At 37.6% G+C, this 18,524-nt stretch overlaps 1 pseudogene; it reads left to right on the forward strand.

Moving 5' to 3' along the window:
* The first annotated feature begins 14,810 nt into the window (after positions 1-14,810).
* LOC145067042 (secreted RxLR effector protein 161 pseudogene) lies at positions 14,811-15,446 on the forward strand (annotated as a pseudogene).
* Positions 15,447-18,524: the final 3,078 nt, after the last annotated feature.

The raw sequence follows: 18,524 nt of genomic DNA on the forward strand, positions 1-18,524 counted from the left end.
AAGGAGGCTTAGCTTGGGATTTTTGGCCAACCTTTGGAAGAACCCTAGTAGAGCCATACATTCTTTCCTCCTTCTCTCTCTCCTTCTCATCCTCTTACAAAGATTGTTTCTAAGCCATTAGAGGTGTCACATTTGAGGCACTTGCTTTCAAGAGCTAAAGATCTACAAGGTTTTCTTCTTATTACTACATAAAAAGTAAGGTACACATCTAAACTCTTTTATTTGGTCACTTTCAATTATATAGATGCCATTAGGGTTTTTTATTTGATATTCAAGTTTGCATGTTCAACTAGTGAAAACCTAGATCCTTAATCTTAGGGTTGCATGAACACATAAGTTTTTTAGTTATGCTCATAACCCATCAGTGGTATCAGAGCCTAGGTTGTTTTTCAATTGAACTTGATGCAATTATGAATCGTCCAAAGCAGAAGGGAGCAATATCGTCATTATGTTCATAGAACTCGACGAGTTCATGTTTGGAACTCAACGAGTCGGCCCAACTCGATGATTGTATTGCACAAACTCGACGATTTGGCCAATCAAATCCCTAGAATTTCGATTTTGATAATATTGGCTTGATTAGGATAATTTCCTTAGTTCGTTTTTCTGGCTAAAATTGAATTTTTTTTAAAAAGGAAATTAGGATATCCTTATCAATTGTAATGATTTGGTTTGATTTTTGATAAACATCCACATGTAATACATTCTTGTAAGAATGGATATAAATTACAACTACATAAATGATATTCCCACATGAATAAACATAAACTACTACTACAATGAAATCAAACATTTTGTGAGAATGAAACTGGAATTGTAAGACTGTTTGTAATGATATCAAACTTTAGAGATTATTTTTTTTGTGAGCTTTGTTCATCATCTTATCCAATGTTATTGATCATCGTCTTCGCACCCAAAACAGTCGTCACATCCAAAACACGGTCATCAAGTTCACCATACCTAAAATTACCAATTAAATGATAATTACTTTAAGTTAGACGTAGAAATATAAACTCATATTGTTTACACATCAAAATTGCTAGAAATATAAAATCATATTGTTTACACATCAAAATTGCTAGTATTCTTGGATCTCGAATGATCTATATTGGTAAAAATAGTTAAAACAAATTGATCACTACAAATATTACAAAAATGTTCCAAAAGTATTCCAAAAGTGTGAATTTCTACAGAGCAGTAAAAGTATTCTCTAATGATCTATATTGGTAAAATCTATTGCCACCACTAGAATTGATACCATAATTCTCTAGAAACAGTAAAAGTATTCTAAAAGTGTGAATTTCTATATAGCATACTGCCTTTTACAAGATTTTTTATTAGTATAATGTTATTTATGATGTTAAATTCCATCCAAGATAATGCCATTTCTCGAGACATTCAAAACTTCAAAAAAAGTGATTTTTTACCGAGTACAATGCTATTATAGATAATCTTGATAAATATAATTCCATTTATGTGCTAAAAATTTCAAAATAGCTTGTGTTCTACCAGAAATAGTCAACAAAATAAAACAATTGAATCTTAACAAATTACAATGCTATTTAACACACTTTCAATAAAATACAATGTTATTTATGACGTTAAATTCTAGAAAGTACCATGAACTTTTCAGAAACATGTTTCAGTTGATATAGGTGCACTCTTGTATCTACATTTGTTAATGTTCCAAGGTTATTGTCAATTTATCCCTTTTCTAGAATCTTTAATATCAATATCTAAACTAGTATGCACGTTGTACTAAAAAAATTTCATACATAAATCATTCATATTTAACAAAAATTTATTAATAATTCACATCTTAATATAGTCAATTCACAGTTCAGTACATAAAATCACAGCATAATATATAAAATTCACAGTTTAATGCAAAAAATTATACATTCACAACCATATTTTTAACTTCAAATTACACATATACCTTCAGATTTAATGCTAGTGCTTCTTTTAATGTTTATTTAAACAAATATTCACAATTTAAATTTTACATATTTTATTCAAAATTAGATAAAAAGATATATGTGTATAGTGTTTCTTCACTCTTATATTTCAGAAGCAAACAAAAAATTTATATAAAAAAATCACAGTTTAATACCAGTCATTTCACATGTTAATACAGTCAATTCACAACTTAATATAATAAATTCACAGGTTAATATAGTCAGCTCATACTTTAAACAGGAAATCCACAGCTTAATGCAATCAGTTCACTATTTAAAACACAAAAATAACAACTTAATATAAGAAATTTACAGGTTAATGCAGTCGATCCACAATTTAAACCACAAAATAAACAAGTTAATACAAAAAATTCACTATTTAATACAAAAAAAAGGTATGCATTTAAAAGTATATTATCAACTTAAAAATTTTAATACAATCAATTCACATTTTAATACAATTAATTCATAGTTAAATATACAAAACACACAGCTTAATATAGTCAATTTAAAGCTTAAACAAGAAATTCACAGCTTAATGCATTCAATTCACAGTTTTAAACACAAATATCATAGCTAAATACACAAACTTCATAACTTAATACACAAAAAATATGCATTCACAACTAAATTCACAACTTAATAACTAAATTTCATTGAGCCATTTCATCAAACACCTTGTGTGCATCTTTTTTTCAGAACTTCCTTTTGTACGCACCATCAATGTAACACCATACACACACTAGATCTAACCTGAAAATGGACAAACAAATCAGATCTGATGTCGATTTGGTGGTGTTTTGACTAGATATAAGAAAGATAGAGACGGAATCGAGTTATAGATGAGAAGTAGGCGACACATAATAAATCTGGTACAAATCCAACAAACATTTGGAGGCGACAACGAGCTTCATACTCCGTCACATCTGTTATTCGGGTGAAGCAGATCGAAGAGTTTTTCTCGTGCTTCATCAGATCTGAAACGTTGGAGATCTGGAGAAGAAGCATATTTAGACTTCAAAATAATGTAGTGTTTTCTAGGTGTTCCAGCAAAGTAAAGCAGCAAAGTAAAGCAGCTGATGAAAGGCGATAGTCGGTGTTGGTGAGATAGATCATGGTGGAAGGAGGCGACGCTCGATGGTGATGGCATATCTAAAGTCGGGGGTTGTAGATCTGAAGGCAAATGCACCATATCTGAAGGTGAATACTTCAGATCTGAAGGCGGTAGCTCCATATCTGAAGATCGTTGTATTTCGACAATGATGATGGTGCCAGCGGTGGTGCCGACGATGTTGGTGGTGGTCGGCAGCGGCAGGAGGTAAGATATATATATATATATATATATATATATATATATATATATATATATATATATATATATATATATATGGTATATTAGGGCTAGGTTTGGGTCATCTTTAATTTTTGTTTTGATTTCATTGTGGTTACAATTGGGTTTGGTTTTTTCGATTTTCATCGATTTTCCTAAATAGGTGGTTGGTATAAACATCTGATTGGGGGAAATCGGTCCATTTGTCTATATACGTATATAACATATTTATGTCTTTTAATGTTTACATCTGCATGCGTGTATTTTTGTATGTGTATACATTTGTTCGGATTTTAATGAATACCGACTGTTTGATAAAGTTCCCCAATGAGAAACTATATTGTATGTATATACATCGTACTTCAGACTATTTTTTAGTGTGAAAGAAACTACATAATGTAGAACCGAAAATGATAATATCTTCTTCCATGTGGATGTTTGCATTTTGGACTCTTTAGCTTCCTTATGTTCAATTTTAAGATCAGACAACTATTTGGGCACTTTGGCCTAACAGTGCAGTTGGACTTGTTGGAATAATTCAGAAATTAGTTTATTGTTTTATGTCATGTTTTTATTATGTTTTGAATATTTCAAAGCCATGTGGGCTGTTGAATCCGGGTCTTATGCCACTAGGGGTAGTTGCGATCTTTTTAGCATTTTTTTGAGTTTAAATAGCTTAGCAGTATGTACGTTGAGGTTATCACCTCCTCTCTCAATTCAGTGAATAAAAAGCTATAAGCTTTAAGTATCTTGCCCTCTGTTTTTCTCCCTGTCTTTGTTTCATTGCCATAGTCTTGATACAGGCTTGTGAAAAGCCAACACTTGGTATCAAAGCAAAACCTGGTATATGCCCAAGTATCAACCCCGAAAAGAAGAAATGACAGGCAGCAGCAGCAATGGGAATGGTGACAAAGACGCGTAAATCACACTCCACTATCCGATGTTAACAAGAAGCAACTATGGGGCATGGGCAATAAAGATGCGGGTGTTTATGTCGGCTCAAGGTGTTTGGGATGTTGTAGAACCCAGAACACCCAACACCCTTGTTGAAGCAAAGAAGGATAACATGGCCTTGGCTGCCATCTATCAGGGAATACCTGGGGATTTACTCATGACATTGGCGGAGAAGAAGACCGCTAAAGAAGCCTGGGAAGCTCTCAAAGTTATGTTTGTAGGGGCAGATAGAGTGAAGGTTGCCAGAATTCAAACACTCAAGGCTGAACTCGAAGCCATGAGCATGAAAGAGACGGAGAGTGTTGATGACTTCACCGGAAAAGTCATCAACACAGTCAACACATTAAGGACCTTGGGAGACAAGGTAGAAGAATCTCAGGTGGTGAAAAAGTTACTCAGGGCGGTGTCATCCAAATTTCTTTAGATTGCCTCGACACTCGAGCAATTTGGAGATTTGGAATCAATGTCCGTTGAAGAGGTGATCGGAAGACTCAAGGCATATGAAGAACGCATGAAGAGTACCGGTGAAGGTGACGATCGAAAACTCCTCCTAACCCACAATGAATGGTCCGATAGAAACAAAAAGAAGTCAGAGGGTGATTCAAAGTAGAGATCAAATCGAGGTGGATTTGGCGGATCTCATGGTGGTCGTGGCAGAGGTAGAGGAAGAATCGCAGGAGGCCGTGGTGGTCGTGCTGGCAGAGGAGGACCACATCACCACAAGGAAAGCAATCCCGGTGCATCGAGTAGCCATGACAAAAGTGACATCCAGTGCTATAATTGCCAAGAGTATGGGCATTATGCATCTGAATGTAAGAACCCACGAAAAGAACGAACCCACAAGAATAACCTGGTCCAAGAACATCACGACAATGAGCCTGCCCTATTGCTTTCAACATGTGAAGATGAAAGCTTGGTATTTCTGAATGAAGAAACTCTCAGTCCTCAATTGAGAACCCATGGAAATTTGAAGAAGTCGTCTTCCACATGGTACCTGAATACAGGTGCTAGTAACCATATGACGGGAGACAAAACCAAATTCAGAAGCTTGAATGAATCAATTCATGGCTTTGTGAAATTTGGAAATGAATTGAAAGTGAGAATGGAAGGCAAAGGCTCAATAGTTTTCAAGTGCAAGAATGGAGAGCGTCGAAAATTGAATGATGTATACTACATACCTGATTTATGTAGCAACATCATTAGTCTGGGTTAATTAGCAGAAGGGGGAGATGAGATCAAGATCAAAGACCCATTTTTATGGGTTCATGATTCAATTGGAAAGCTACTCATGAAGGTTAGAAGATCAGCAAACATACTCTACAAAATTGAGTTAGAAGAAGATACTGCAGTGTGCTTTGTTGCAGAAGTTGATGATCGGTTGTGGCACAAACGCTTGGGGCACATAAATTTCAATTCATTAAAACAGCTGGTTGATCAGAAAATGATTGAAGGAGTGCCACAGTTAACAATCCCCACACAACTCTGTGAAGGTTGTTTAGTGGGAAAACAAACAAGGGACCCGTTTCCAAGTTAGACAAATTTCAGGGCAAAGAAGAAGCTGGATTTGGTCTATGGTGATCTTGTTGGATAAGGTGTCTAAGTCCATAACTATTTCTGGTCAGTACTTGACCCGACCCGGCATGGTCCATTTGGGTTGCATGGCACCATGCAATTGGATAGACTAAATGAGAGGAATAACACTTGGATATTATTAGTATATTATAAGTTCTAATATATTAACAATATTATTTGATTAGTTTGATCAAAGAATTAATTTGGAATTAATTAAGTGATCAAAAGATAACTAATTAAATATATGGGTTGATTATGTAAATCATTCATATCTTGTATAGTGGGCTAAGAGGCTTCATGGATTATCAAGTTGGGTTCTACCCATAGGATGCTCCATGGGAGTTACAAACCCATGGGTCATGGAAATGAAGAGTCATGACACATTAGGGTTTACATGGTGTAACCCTAGATGTGTCAACACTATATAAGGATCCCATTCTCCACCAAAATTGGCTACATATAAGAAACTAGAGGGCTAGGCCGATTTCAAGAAGTGTGTATTCTCTCAAAGTCTTTCCAAGAGCATTTGGTGTTGTGTGAAGCATTTGAGGCATCACACTTGGGGTGCTAGGCTCACAAGGTTTCAAGGAACATAAGCAACAACAAGGTATGTTATTCTATCTTTCATTCAAGTTAGAAATTGTTCCCCATGTATGCTAGATAGGAATATAACCTTGGAATTCAACTTTGCATGATAATTAGACAAACATAGATCCAAGGTTATTAGGGTTGCATGTACACTTAGGAAGTGTTAGAATGCTCAAAACCCATCAGTGGTATCAGTGCCTAGGCTTGTTTGTTTGCTATTTGTGCTTAAAAGTTGAAAAAAGTCGAAAAACTTGCTGTCTGCCTGATGAACTCGCCGAGTCCAAGGGGAGACTCGCCGAGTTCACTTGTATCTTCAACCTACTCGCCGAGTAGGTTCATGCACTCGGCGAGTAGGAGCCACAGAGTGTAGATTTTCGACTTTAGTTCATGAAAGTGTTCATATTCATGTTCTTGATCTTATGATGTTTAGATGATCATAGGAATTATTTGTAACCTATGTGGTAGTTTAATTCTTGATCATAATGTGTTTTAATGGAGTCCATAATTTGTCCTCAAGTTATGGAAAACCAAAAGTCACTTGAGTTAAAACCATTAAAAGAACACAAGAGTTAGAAAAATGAAGAGTCTTCATTTTTATTACTCTAATAAACTCATAAGTTACAAGAAATGAAAATTTTTGAAAGCTTACAAAAGTTGCCCTCAAGTTTTGTAACAAGTAAAGTCATGTTAAAAACTTTAGTTCCAACCCTTAGAATTTTAAAAGTTAAAATTCAACCCTTATACTTATATTATTATGATTTAATACTTATATATATATATATATATATATATATATATATATATATATATATATATATAAGTTCATTGAATCTCAAAGAATCTAGGAATTTCTAAGAACCAATCAAAAACCTAATATTTAATATTTCGGTTTTCGTGGTGAAAATTGGTGAATCGTCATTCACCTACCTTTCAAATATGTTATAGCTTGGATTACGGCATACCTCTTCTAAGTTATAATATATTGTGATTGGATCCTAGCCTTAAAATTACATTTGGGTGTTTTATTAAGGACTCTCTAAATATCTAAACTAATCTTGTCCTTTTCCTTCAGATGTCTTCAAAAAATGCTGCTTCTGGCTCTAACCCTAATGGCTCCTTTACCCTTATGAACTTGTGTGGGAAAGTCACTTTTGATTGATCCAACTTCAATGAGTGGATCAGAAACATCAGGATGATTACCCGCTACGAGGACAAAGAATATGTCCTTGACAAGGAGCTTAAGGAGATTGATGAGACCATTGCAACTCCTCAGGAGATCGCTGACTTTCAGGCACATGAAAGGGATGCTACGAAAGTGGCATGCATCATGATGGCCACGATGACAGCGGAACTCCAAAAGTCTTATGAGGATTTCTACCCTTATGAAATGCACCAAGATCTGATGGAAAGATACCATCAAAGTGCACGACAAGAGAGGTATGAAATCATATGCTCCATGATAACAACCATGATGAAGGACGGGGAATCCGTCACGAGCCACATGCAGAAAATGCAAAGGTATGTGGATCGATTGCTGAAGCTTAATGTGAACTTCCCTGAGGAGCTTGCAATAGATATCATTTTGCACTCCTTACCATCGTGCTATGATCAATTCCGCATGACATATCACATGAATAAGGAAGAGGTCACACTCAGCAAACTTCAGGGACTTCTCAAGACCGCAGAAACAGGTCTTAAGGGGAAGTCGGTTGTTAACACTCCTACTCCAAATTCTACTCCGGTTTTGGCAATTGGGAAAAGTCGAGGGAAGAAGAGAAAGAGCTCTTCTAAAGGTACCAACGCTCGGACCCTTGATGGCTCTTCTTCAAGTGGAACCAAGAAAGGTTTCTTCACTCCTTCTTCTGACCCAAAAGAGGCTGAATGCTTCTATTGTCATGAAAAATCACATTGGAAGCGGAACTACCCAAAATACCAGCAAGATGTGAAGGATGGGAAAGTTAAACCCAACCACGCAGGTATTTACACTATCATTTCTAATAACTCACCCCATTCTAAATCTTGGGTCCTTGATAATGGTTGTGGTATTCATATTTGTTGTGACTTGCAGGGACTAAGAAGAAGTGAGAATGTGGAGCAAGGAAGAATGAACTTGATCATGGGGAATAGGAAAGCTTTACCTGTCACCAAGATTGGAGTTTATACTTTATCGCTAAGTAGTGGGTTTAGTTTAGATTTGAATAAGTGTTGTTATTCGCCAGAAATGGAAAGAAATATTATTTCCTTTCATGCATTGTATAAACAAGGTTTCACCTTTTCATTTGATAATGAAGTTGGTTCGATTAATGCTTTCTTTAATAATGTTCTTTATTTCAAAGCATTACCTTGTGATGGCGTGTATGAAACAGTATCTGTGGTTGATAACTTAGGAAATAATGTATTGTGTATTGATTTTGTTAATAATAATAACTTGGATAAAGCGTCATTATGGCATTGTCGTCTTGGACATATAAGCAAGAAACGCATAGGCCAACTCCAAAAGGATGGAGTCTTGGAGTTATTTGACCTAAAGTCAGATGATAGTTGCGAATCATGCTTACTTGAAAAAATGACAAAGTCACCCTTCACAGGCTCGTGTGAGAGGGGTGAAGGTTTGTTGGACCTTGTACACAAGGATGTGTGTGGACCATTCAAACATGCCACAAGGGATGCTAATCGTTATTATTTGACTTTTACTGATGATTACAGTAGATATGGATATGTCTACTTGATCAAGCATAAGTCAGAGACTTTCGAAAGGTTTAAGGAATTTAAACAGGAAGTCGAGAATCAATTGGGGAGGAACATTAAGATGCTTCGATCCGATCGTGGTGGTGAGTATCTTAGTTCCGAGTTCCTTGACTATCTAAGGGAATGTGGGATAGTCTCACAATTGACACCTCCCAGGACACCACAGTTGAATGGTATGGCTGAGAGGCGTAATCGAACCTTGTTGGATATGGTTCGTTCCATGATAAGTCGAGCTTCGCTACCAATCTCATTCTGGGGGTATGCCTTAGAGACTGCCGCCCACATCCTTAATCTAGTCCCTACAAAGAAAGTTGCCAAAACTCCTCACGAGATGTGGACTAGTAAAGTACCCAAACTAGACCACATCAAGATTTGGGGTTGCGAGGCTTTCGTGAGACGCGAGACTCATGATAAGCTCGAACCCCGAAGCGAGAGGTGTATTTTCATCGGCTACCCGCATCAATCCTTTGGTTACCTCTTCTACAGACCTAGTGAAAATGTGGTCTTTGTAGCTAAGAGGGCTTTCTTTAGAAATTCAAGAGTCAAGCGGTGAAGGAACTTCAAACCCTAGCACTCAACTTGAGAAGGAAACTCCTGTTGAGCCAATTGAAAAGTCTGTACCTCTGAGGCGTTCCACAAGGGCTAGGAATGCTCTTGAGCATTACTATGGATTCCATATTACTACAGAAGGAGATACACTTATCAGTGATGAGACACTGATAGGTCTGGATGACCCTAACAGTTACGCGGAAGCCATGGCAGGCCCTGAGTCAGCCAAGTGGAAAGAGGCAATGGACAGCGAAATACAGTCCATGTATGACAATCAAGTTTGGAACTTGTTTGAGAATGTACCAGGTCGTAAGACAGTAGGGTGCAAATGGGTCTTCAAGAAGAAGACCGGCATGGATGGTAAAGTACACACTTATAAGGCTAGACTGGTTGCAAAGGGCTTCTCTGAAATTCCTGGAGTGGACTATGATGAGACCTTTTCTCCAGTAGCCAAGATTAAGTCTATTAGGGTTCTGTTAGCCATAGCTGCATTTCATGACTATGAAATATGGCAAATGGATGTAAAAACCGCTTTCCTTAATGGAAAGTTGGCTGAAGATGTTTACATGAGTCAGCCAGAGGGTTTTGTCAGCAACGAGTACCCTAATAGAGTGTGTAAGCTTGAGAAATCCATTTATGGATTGAAGCAAGCACCTCGCAGATGGAATCTTTGCTTTGATGAAAAGGTCAAGGAATTTGGCTTTTCTAGGAGTGAAGATGAGTCTTGCGTGTATGTCAAGGCTAGTGGGAGTATAGTTAGCTTTTTGGTATTGTATGTGGATGACATACTACTCATAGGAAATGACATCCCAACTCTGCAGGAAGTTAAATCCTGGCGTGGGAAGTGTTTCTCTATAAAGGACCTAGGAGAAGCCGCCTATATTCTAGGGATAAGGATCTTGAGAGATCGGAGTAAAAGACTAATTGGACTTAGTCAGAGTACCTACTTGGATAAGGTGCTGAAGAGATTCAGCATGCAGGACTCCAAGAAAGGAGAGTTACCCATCCAGAGTAACACCAGATTGAGTAAGACACAAAGCCCTAGCACTGAGACTGAGATTGCAGAAATGAGTCGAATACCTTATGCTTCGACTGTAGGATCGATCATGTATGCAATGACGTGTACTCGACCTGATGTAGCCTTTGCCCTGAGCATGGTTAGCTGGTATCAGGCGAACCCTGGAAAGGCACATTAGACTACGGTAAAGAATATCCTCAAGTACCTACGGAGGACTAAGGACTGGGTCCTTACCCTCGGTGGGAGTGATGAATTGAGAGTTGTAGGGTATAGTGATGCTAGCTTCCAGACTGATAGGGATTATTTCCGCTCTCAGTCGGGCTGGGTCTTTACCCTAAATGGAGGAGCAATTTCTTGGAAGAGTTCCAAGCAAGAGACAGTGGCTGATTCAACTTGTGAATCAGAGTATATTGCAGCTAGCGAGGTGGCAAAGGAGGCGATATGGCTGAAGAACTTCATTGGAGACCTTGGAGTTGTACCAGCTATAAAAGAGCCAGCGAAAATTTTCTGTGATAGTGAAAGTGTTGTTGCCTTAGCCAAGGAACCAAGGGATCACGGAGAGATCCAGACACATCGACAGAAAATACCATTTTATCAGACATCGGATAGAAGAAGGACTCCTCGTGGCAAAGAGGGTATCATCGGATGAGAACCCAGCAGATCCCCTCACGAAGGGACTGACTCGGGTTAAGCATCTCCAGCATGCTCGGAGCATAGGGCTGAAGGATGATATTAGATTTAGTAGTTAGATAACCTCGAAATTTGTAAAGTGTAATTGACATTAGATGATGAATAAAAGGTGTTTTATTTATGAGTAAAGTGTTGCTATCTCTTGTCGATCGTTTACTATATTTCTTTTGCATGTTTTGACTTCCAGAATAATTTTGTTTGGTATAACATATTATTCAAACCTTCACAGTCGGTCATATGTCGGAAGTAGGTATGAATCAAGACTGTCATGATTGGTTGCAGAGGTCTAAGGTGTTGGACAAGGCTACAACAATCATGAGTGCTCATAAGTTCTGAGCATTGGACCCAACCCACGCTCACTGGAATCACTTCATGGAATTCTATCTCGATTGATCGTGAGACGGTAATATCATATAAGTCTTCAAACCTAGAGATATGATTTGTTACTTACAAGTTGGTTATGCATTGATTGTACGAAAACATATTGGTAACTCAATGTTATAAAACGTGCTTTTGTGTATAATTCAATGAGTGGTAGAACAAAAATATGAGTCGAAGTTTATCTATTCCTTCTTGGATTAGAAGCTGATATCTGGGCCCCTCGATGATTTTGTTTTGACCTATGTACCTGGCCCGGTCAGAACTAAGTTGATGTGTTCAATTGAGTTCTTTGTCAAACAAATCGGAAATCGGGAAACAAACTGCTGGACAATAAGTAAGACATTGTTCCATGTATTTGTCCGGCTGATATCTAGAACAGAGGATTATGTGATCACTTATCTTAAATGGCGTATCAATATCTTCTCAGTTCCGAGAGACCTTGAAAGAGCTACGATTGCCGGTCGGTTCGTTATTAGACTTATCCAAGTGGGAGACTGTTGGATAAGGTGTCTAAATCCATAACTATTTCTGGTCAGTACTTGACCCGACCCAGCATGGTCCATTTGGGTTGCATGGCACCATGCAATTGGATAGACTAAATGAGAGGAATAACACTTGGAGATTATTAATATATTATAAGTTCTAATATATTAACAATATTATTTGATTAGTTTGATCAAAGAATTAATTTGGAATTAATTAAGTGATCAAAAGATAACTAATTAAATATATGGGTTGATTATGTAAATCATTCATATCTTGTATAGTGGGCTAAGAGGCTCCATGGATTATCAAGTTGGGTTCTACCCATAGGATGCTCCATGGGAGTTACAAACCCATGGGTCATGGAAATGAAGAGTCATGACACATTAGGGTTTACATGGTGTAACCCTAGATGTGTCAACACTATATAAGGATCCCATTCTCCACCAAAATCGGCTACACATAAGAAACTAGAGGGCTAGTCCGATTTCAAGAAGTGTGTATTCTCTCAATGTTTTTCTAAGAGCATTTGGTGTTGTGTGAAGCATTTGAGGCATCACACTTGGGGTGCTAGGCTCACAAGCTTTCAAGGAACATAAGCAACAACAAGGTAAGTTATTCTATCTTTCATTCAAGTTAGAAATTGTTCCCCATGTATGCTAGATAGGAATATAACCTTGGAATTCAACTTTGCTTGATAATTAGACAAACATAGATCCAAGGTTATTAGGGTTGCATGTACACTTTGGAAGTGTTAGAATGCTCAAAACCCATCAGATCTATGTGGGCCAGTTACCCCTTCAACACCCTCTGGTAACAAATACTTCATGTTGATGGTTGATGATTTCAGTAGGGTAATGTGGGTATACCTGTTGAAATCTAACGATGAGGCTCTACAAGTATTTAAGAACTTTAAAAGAAAAGTAAAGACTGAAGCAGGGGAAAAGGTAAAAGTATTCAGAACCGATCATGGAAGAGAATTCCTATCAAAGGAATTCATTAAGTACTGTGAAGAAACTGGGCTAGAGAGACAGTACACGTTTCCCTACTCTCCACAACAAAATGGAGTAGTAGAGAGACGTAACCGGACTATATTGGAGATGGTAAGATGCAATTTAAAGATAATGTCTGTGCCAAATGCACTATGGGGAGAAGCTGTAGCATACTCTGTTTATGTCTTGAACAGAGCCCATATGAAAGCCTTGAAGGATATGACTCCTTATGAAATGTGGTCGGGAAGAAAGCCCCACATAGCACATCTCAAGGTGTTTGGTTGCATAGCCCATATGAAAATTGTCAAAGGGCATATAAGGAAACTTGAAGACAGAAGTATGCCCCTGGTTCATCTCGGTGTAGAAAAAGGGTCAAAAGCCTATAGGCTTGTAGACCCGGACACTGGGAAGTTGTATGTGAGTCGTGATGTCGTATTCGAAGCAGATCGAACATGGATATGGGAGAAGAGTGTTAAAATCAAGGCGACACCAGGAGTAATTTTCACTGTCGAAGGCTTTGATCTTGATGGCAACATCCATGATGATGATGGAGAATGGCCATCGGACACACCAGGTCAAGGAATTAGGTCGGAACAAGAAGTTGGATCACCCTCCACTTGGGTCAATAGTGAGCAGTCAAACAGGCTGAGTCACCCACAAGTAAGCCCACCGGATAGTCCGACACCAACAAATTCCCCTGTCACGCCCAATTCTCCCATCGCGATTGATCCATCGACTCAGGCAGCAACTCCCAGCACCACTTCTAGCTCTACGGGTGGTGGTGCTCCAAAGCGGTTCAGGCTTCTTACAGATTTGTACGAAAGCACAAATGAAATTCATGTAGATGAAATTCATGTAACCCCTGAAGATCTTATGCTGGTACGAAGCGATGAAGAACCTACATCGTATCTTGAGGCTAGTAAGGAAAAGGAGTGGCGAGAAGCGAAGGCTGCAGAATTAGCTTCAATTGAAAAAAAAACACATGGAGGTTGGTTGATCTACCAAAGAATCGCAAAGCTATCGGATTGAAGTGGGTATTCAAACTGAAGAGGGACCCAAGTGGAAAGATTATCAAGCACAAAGCCAGGATTGTAGAAAAGGGATACGTTCAAAGGCATGGGATCGTCTATGATGAGGTATTTGCTCCAGTGGCCAGAATTGACACAATTCGCCTCATCCTAGCCCTAGCAGGTTCAAATGAGTGGAAGGTCCACCATCTGGATGTCAATTTGGCATTCTTAAATGGAAACTTGGAAGAAGAGGTCTACGTTTGCCAACCAGAAGGTTATCAGAAGAAGGGCTAAGCTCATAAGGTGTTCAAATTATCTAAAGCCCTTTATGGGCTCAAACAAGCCCCTAGGGCTTGGAATGCTTGCCTTGATCGACACCTAAAGAACATGGGCTTCACAAGATATGCCCATGAGTACTCAGTCTACACCAAGAGGTATGAAGGGAATACTTTATAGTCTTTAATTGTAGGAGTGTATGTAGATGACCTGCTTGTGACATGAAGCTGCCCTAAAAGTGTCCAAATGTTCAAAAAGGACATGAATACCAAGTTTGAAATGAGTGATTTGGGACTCTTGACTCATTACTTGGGAATTGAAGTGAACCAAAAAGGAGATGGGATTACTCTGAAACAGGAATCATATGCCAAAAACTTGCTTGTCAAAACAGGTATGCAAGAGTGTAATCCCACAAAGACCCCTATGGAACACAAGCTCAAACTCTGGAAAGAAGATGAATATGAATTGGTGAATCCCACAGAGTATCAAAGCATAGTTGGTGGACTGAGGTATCTAACCCATACCAGGCCAGACATATCATTTGCTGTGGGAATTGTAAGTCGATTTATGGAGAAGCCAACTGTGAATCACCTACAGGCAGTGAAGGGTATCTTAAGATACATAAAGGGCACATTGAATTTTGGTCTGAAGTACTTGAGAGGAAAAAAAAATAACACACTAAATGGGTACATGGATAGTGACCTAGCAAATGATGTCAATGATCGAAGAAGCACAGGAAGCATGGCGTTCTGTGTGAATGAAAACTTGATCATATGGGTGTCACAAAAGCAGAGGTGTGTGGCACTCTCTACCTGTAAAGCAGAAGTTATGGCTGCCACCATGGCAGCCTATCAAGGAATTTGGCTTAGAAGACTAATCAGTAAGATAACCGGATAGAAGATGCCACCTGTTGAATTGAAGGTTGATAACAAATCCTCACTAGATTTAATGAAGAACCCGGTTTTCCATGGCAGAAGTAAGCACATAGATATCCGGTTCCACTTCATCCGAGAATGTGTTGAGAATGGGGACATTTGATGGGTTTTAGGCATAAGAACAATCCTATGTGCTCATACAAACCCTAATGCTTGGATCTAGGTTTCTCTATTGTACATGCTTTGAATCCAAGACTAACAAACTTAGATCTAACATATTATAAACTGAATTAGGGTTTATAGAATTACCTTTGATTGTTATATAGCAATCACAATCAATTCCTTGCTTGGATTGGCCTTAGAAAGCTTAGTGCCTCAAATGCTGCACCTCTAATGGAGTCACAAACACCACTAAGCAAATTGGATGAAGAGGAGAAGAGAGGGGAGGCACCAAAACGGCTGGAAACCCTAATGGAAGTGATGTACATGTTTTTGGGGCCTAAGGGGTCCTTTATATACTAGTGTGGGCTGCTAGGGTTTCAGTCAAAACCCTAATGGACAACTTAAACTCTAAGCAGCCCATGGAACCTTCTGGATAAGGCCATGGACGAAAATATGATGGGCTTCCATCATAATTTCGTTCACCCCTTGTTCCTTTAGCATTCCTTAGCCCAATAACTCAATTATCCAATAATTGTAGTCTAGTCCCCTAAGTTTAATTAATCTCTTTTAGCCACAAAATTAATTATCAATTAATTCTTGACTAATATTAATTAAACAATATGATTTCTCCTTTAATATATTATTCTCATAATATATTAATAAATCATATTTAAACCTTTCTCTCCTCAATTCATCCTACATATTGCTATGGTGAAGGCAACCCAAAAGGACCATGCTCATAATCGGGTCAAGTACATACCAAAATAGTTATGGACTTAGACACTAATCCAACAGTCTCCCACTTGGATAAGTCTAATAACTATTTTCCGTATGACTTCAGAACCTGATCAGCAATCGTAGCTTTCAAAAGCCGCTGTCAACTCTGATCTTATCAAATAGCGTGTCCTCTAGATAAGGGATTATATATTCCTCCATTCTCAAGATATCATATAGACAAAAGACATGAATTTTTAATCATCCTCTCTATACTGTTTCCCGACTTCCGATTTATGACGACTGACAACAGACTATGATTGAACACATCAACTTAGTCCCGGCTTGGCCAAGCGCTTAGGTGTCATCACTAAATCATCGAGAGGCCCACAAATATCGCTTTTATCCCACTTTGGGTAAAAGGAATGGATAAAATTCGACTCAAAGGCTCGCTTGCATTTAATGATCAAATCACACACAACAATAAGTTTTATAACACCAAGTTACTGGTGCGTTTACTTATTATCAATGTGCAACCGACCAACAAATAACAACTCACACGTCTCGGTTTCAAGAATATACAATATTATCGTCTCACTAATCACTCGTGATAAAACCATGAAGTGATCCAAGTGAGCGTGGGTTTAATCCAATACTCTAATCTTATCAAAGCACTCATGAACTCTGCAGCAGACTTGTGCCATGTCTAAACACTTCAGACAATCTACAGACAGATTCATGACAATCTTTATTCATACCTACTCCCAACGTATGACCGACTGTGGATGTTTGAACAACCTAGTTATTCTGGGAGTCAAAACATGCAAATTGAAACATAACAATAATACTTAATCCTATATGGTCTCAAACTTGTGAGAGTAAATAAAACACTTTTATTTAACCACCATATTGATTACTCATTATTATCGTTTACTGTTTCAGAAAATTAACTTATTACTCGAATTACAACAATAGCTATCCCATGCATAAAGCATGCATACTATGTTTCCTATGGTCCTTACTTTGTGAAATAGATCAATGAAAAAACTTTTTAATGATGCTAATTTCACAATTCCCAATCCTTATCATTAGTGTAAGAACACAAGGTTCTTGCCACTACTAGAATATGCTAGATTCTAACATTTTACGCAACGATCCTTTCGTAAATTCATAGCACAAAAGTCACCAAGACTTGACCAATGAAATTACAAAGTACTCTATCGGGAATTGTTACAAGACAATTCTATAGACGTGAAGTCTCACATTCAAAGTACATTCCTTTGAACATCCTTCTTGCATAAAAGTTTCTAATCTAGACATAGATTCTTAATGTGCAACTCCCAATATGGAAACATTTCCACATTTGCCATATGACAACTCATTCTTAATAGAATCTTATCTATTCATAATAATGTCGATATGGTCCATTCAATACCATACTTCCAACTACTCACAAGCGACCAATCCTTAGTGAACTTTGGATCGTCCTTTGATAGTTGTTTAATTATTTTAGTCAAAACCCATTCTAGTCCTTTTTCCCTCTTAATGCGCTAGACATTTGAAAAATTTTAGAATGGTAAATTATTATAGCATTTGCAATCGATCCTATACCCGAAGTGTATGGGACACGATGCATAATGTCTCACATAAAGATATGATACTTTACTAATCTTTTGCCATAATATTTTATGTGTCATGTTCTCATAATTCGAACTATGAAGAAGGATGCCGTAATCATAATCGAATTTTAAGAACACACACAATGTACCCTTTGACTGAAAATATTAAAATTTCTTAATCTAAGCTTTAGATTTTGAAACGAAGTATAATATTCTCTCCCTTAATTATAGCAAAACAACTTTTCAACCCATGCAACTTTGCAAATTTGAATCTTTGTTTTTCTATAATTAATATTGCTAACTTGCAATACTCTCCATAATAATCATACAATCATAACACTTATGCTCCCACTATCATGATGATTACTATCATATAAGCATAACACTTATGCTCCCACTAGCTTTGACATGTATTCAGAGAACAAATGAAGTTTCAGAAAACAATGCCTATTGAATATCTGAAATTCATATTTCTAATACCAAATGCTTCGATAAGCCTACACCTTTCCCTTAGATAGCTCATATGTGTGTTTAAACAATTTAGAATTTATGTTACTAAGTTCCAAATGTTCAAACTAATTGCCAAATCTCACAATTCGAACTAT

Source organism: Lactuca serriola, chromosome 8, assembly GCF_051521515.1.
Source record: "Lactuca serriola cultivar US96UC23 chromosome 8, Lser_US96UC23_V15, whole genome shotgun sequence".
Lineage (NCBI taxonomy): Eukaryota > Viridiplantae > Streptophyta > Magnoliopsida > Asterales > Asteraceae > Lactuca > Lactuca serriola.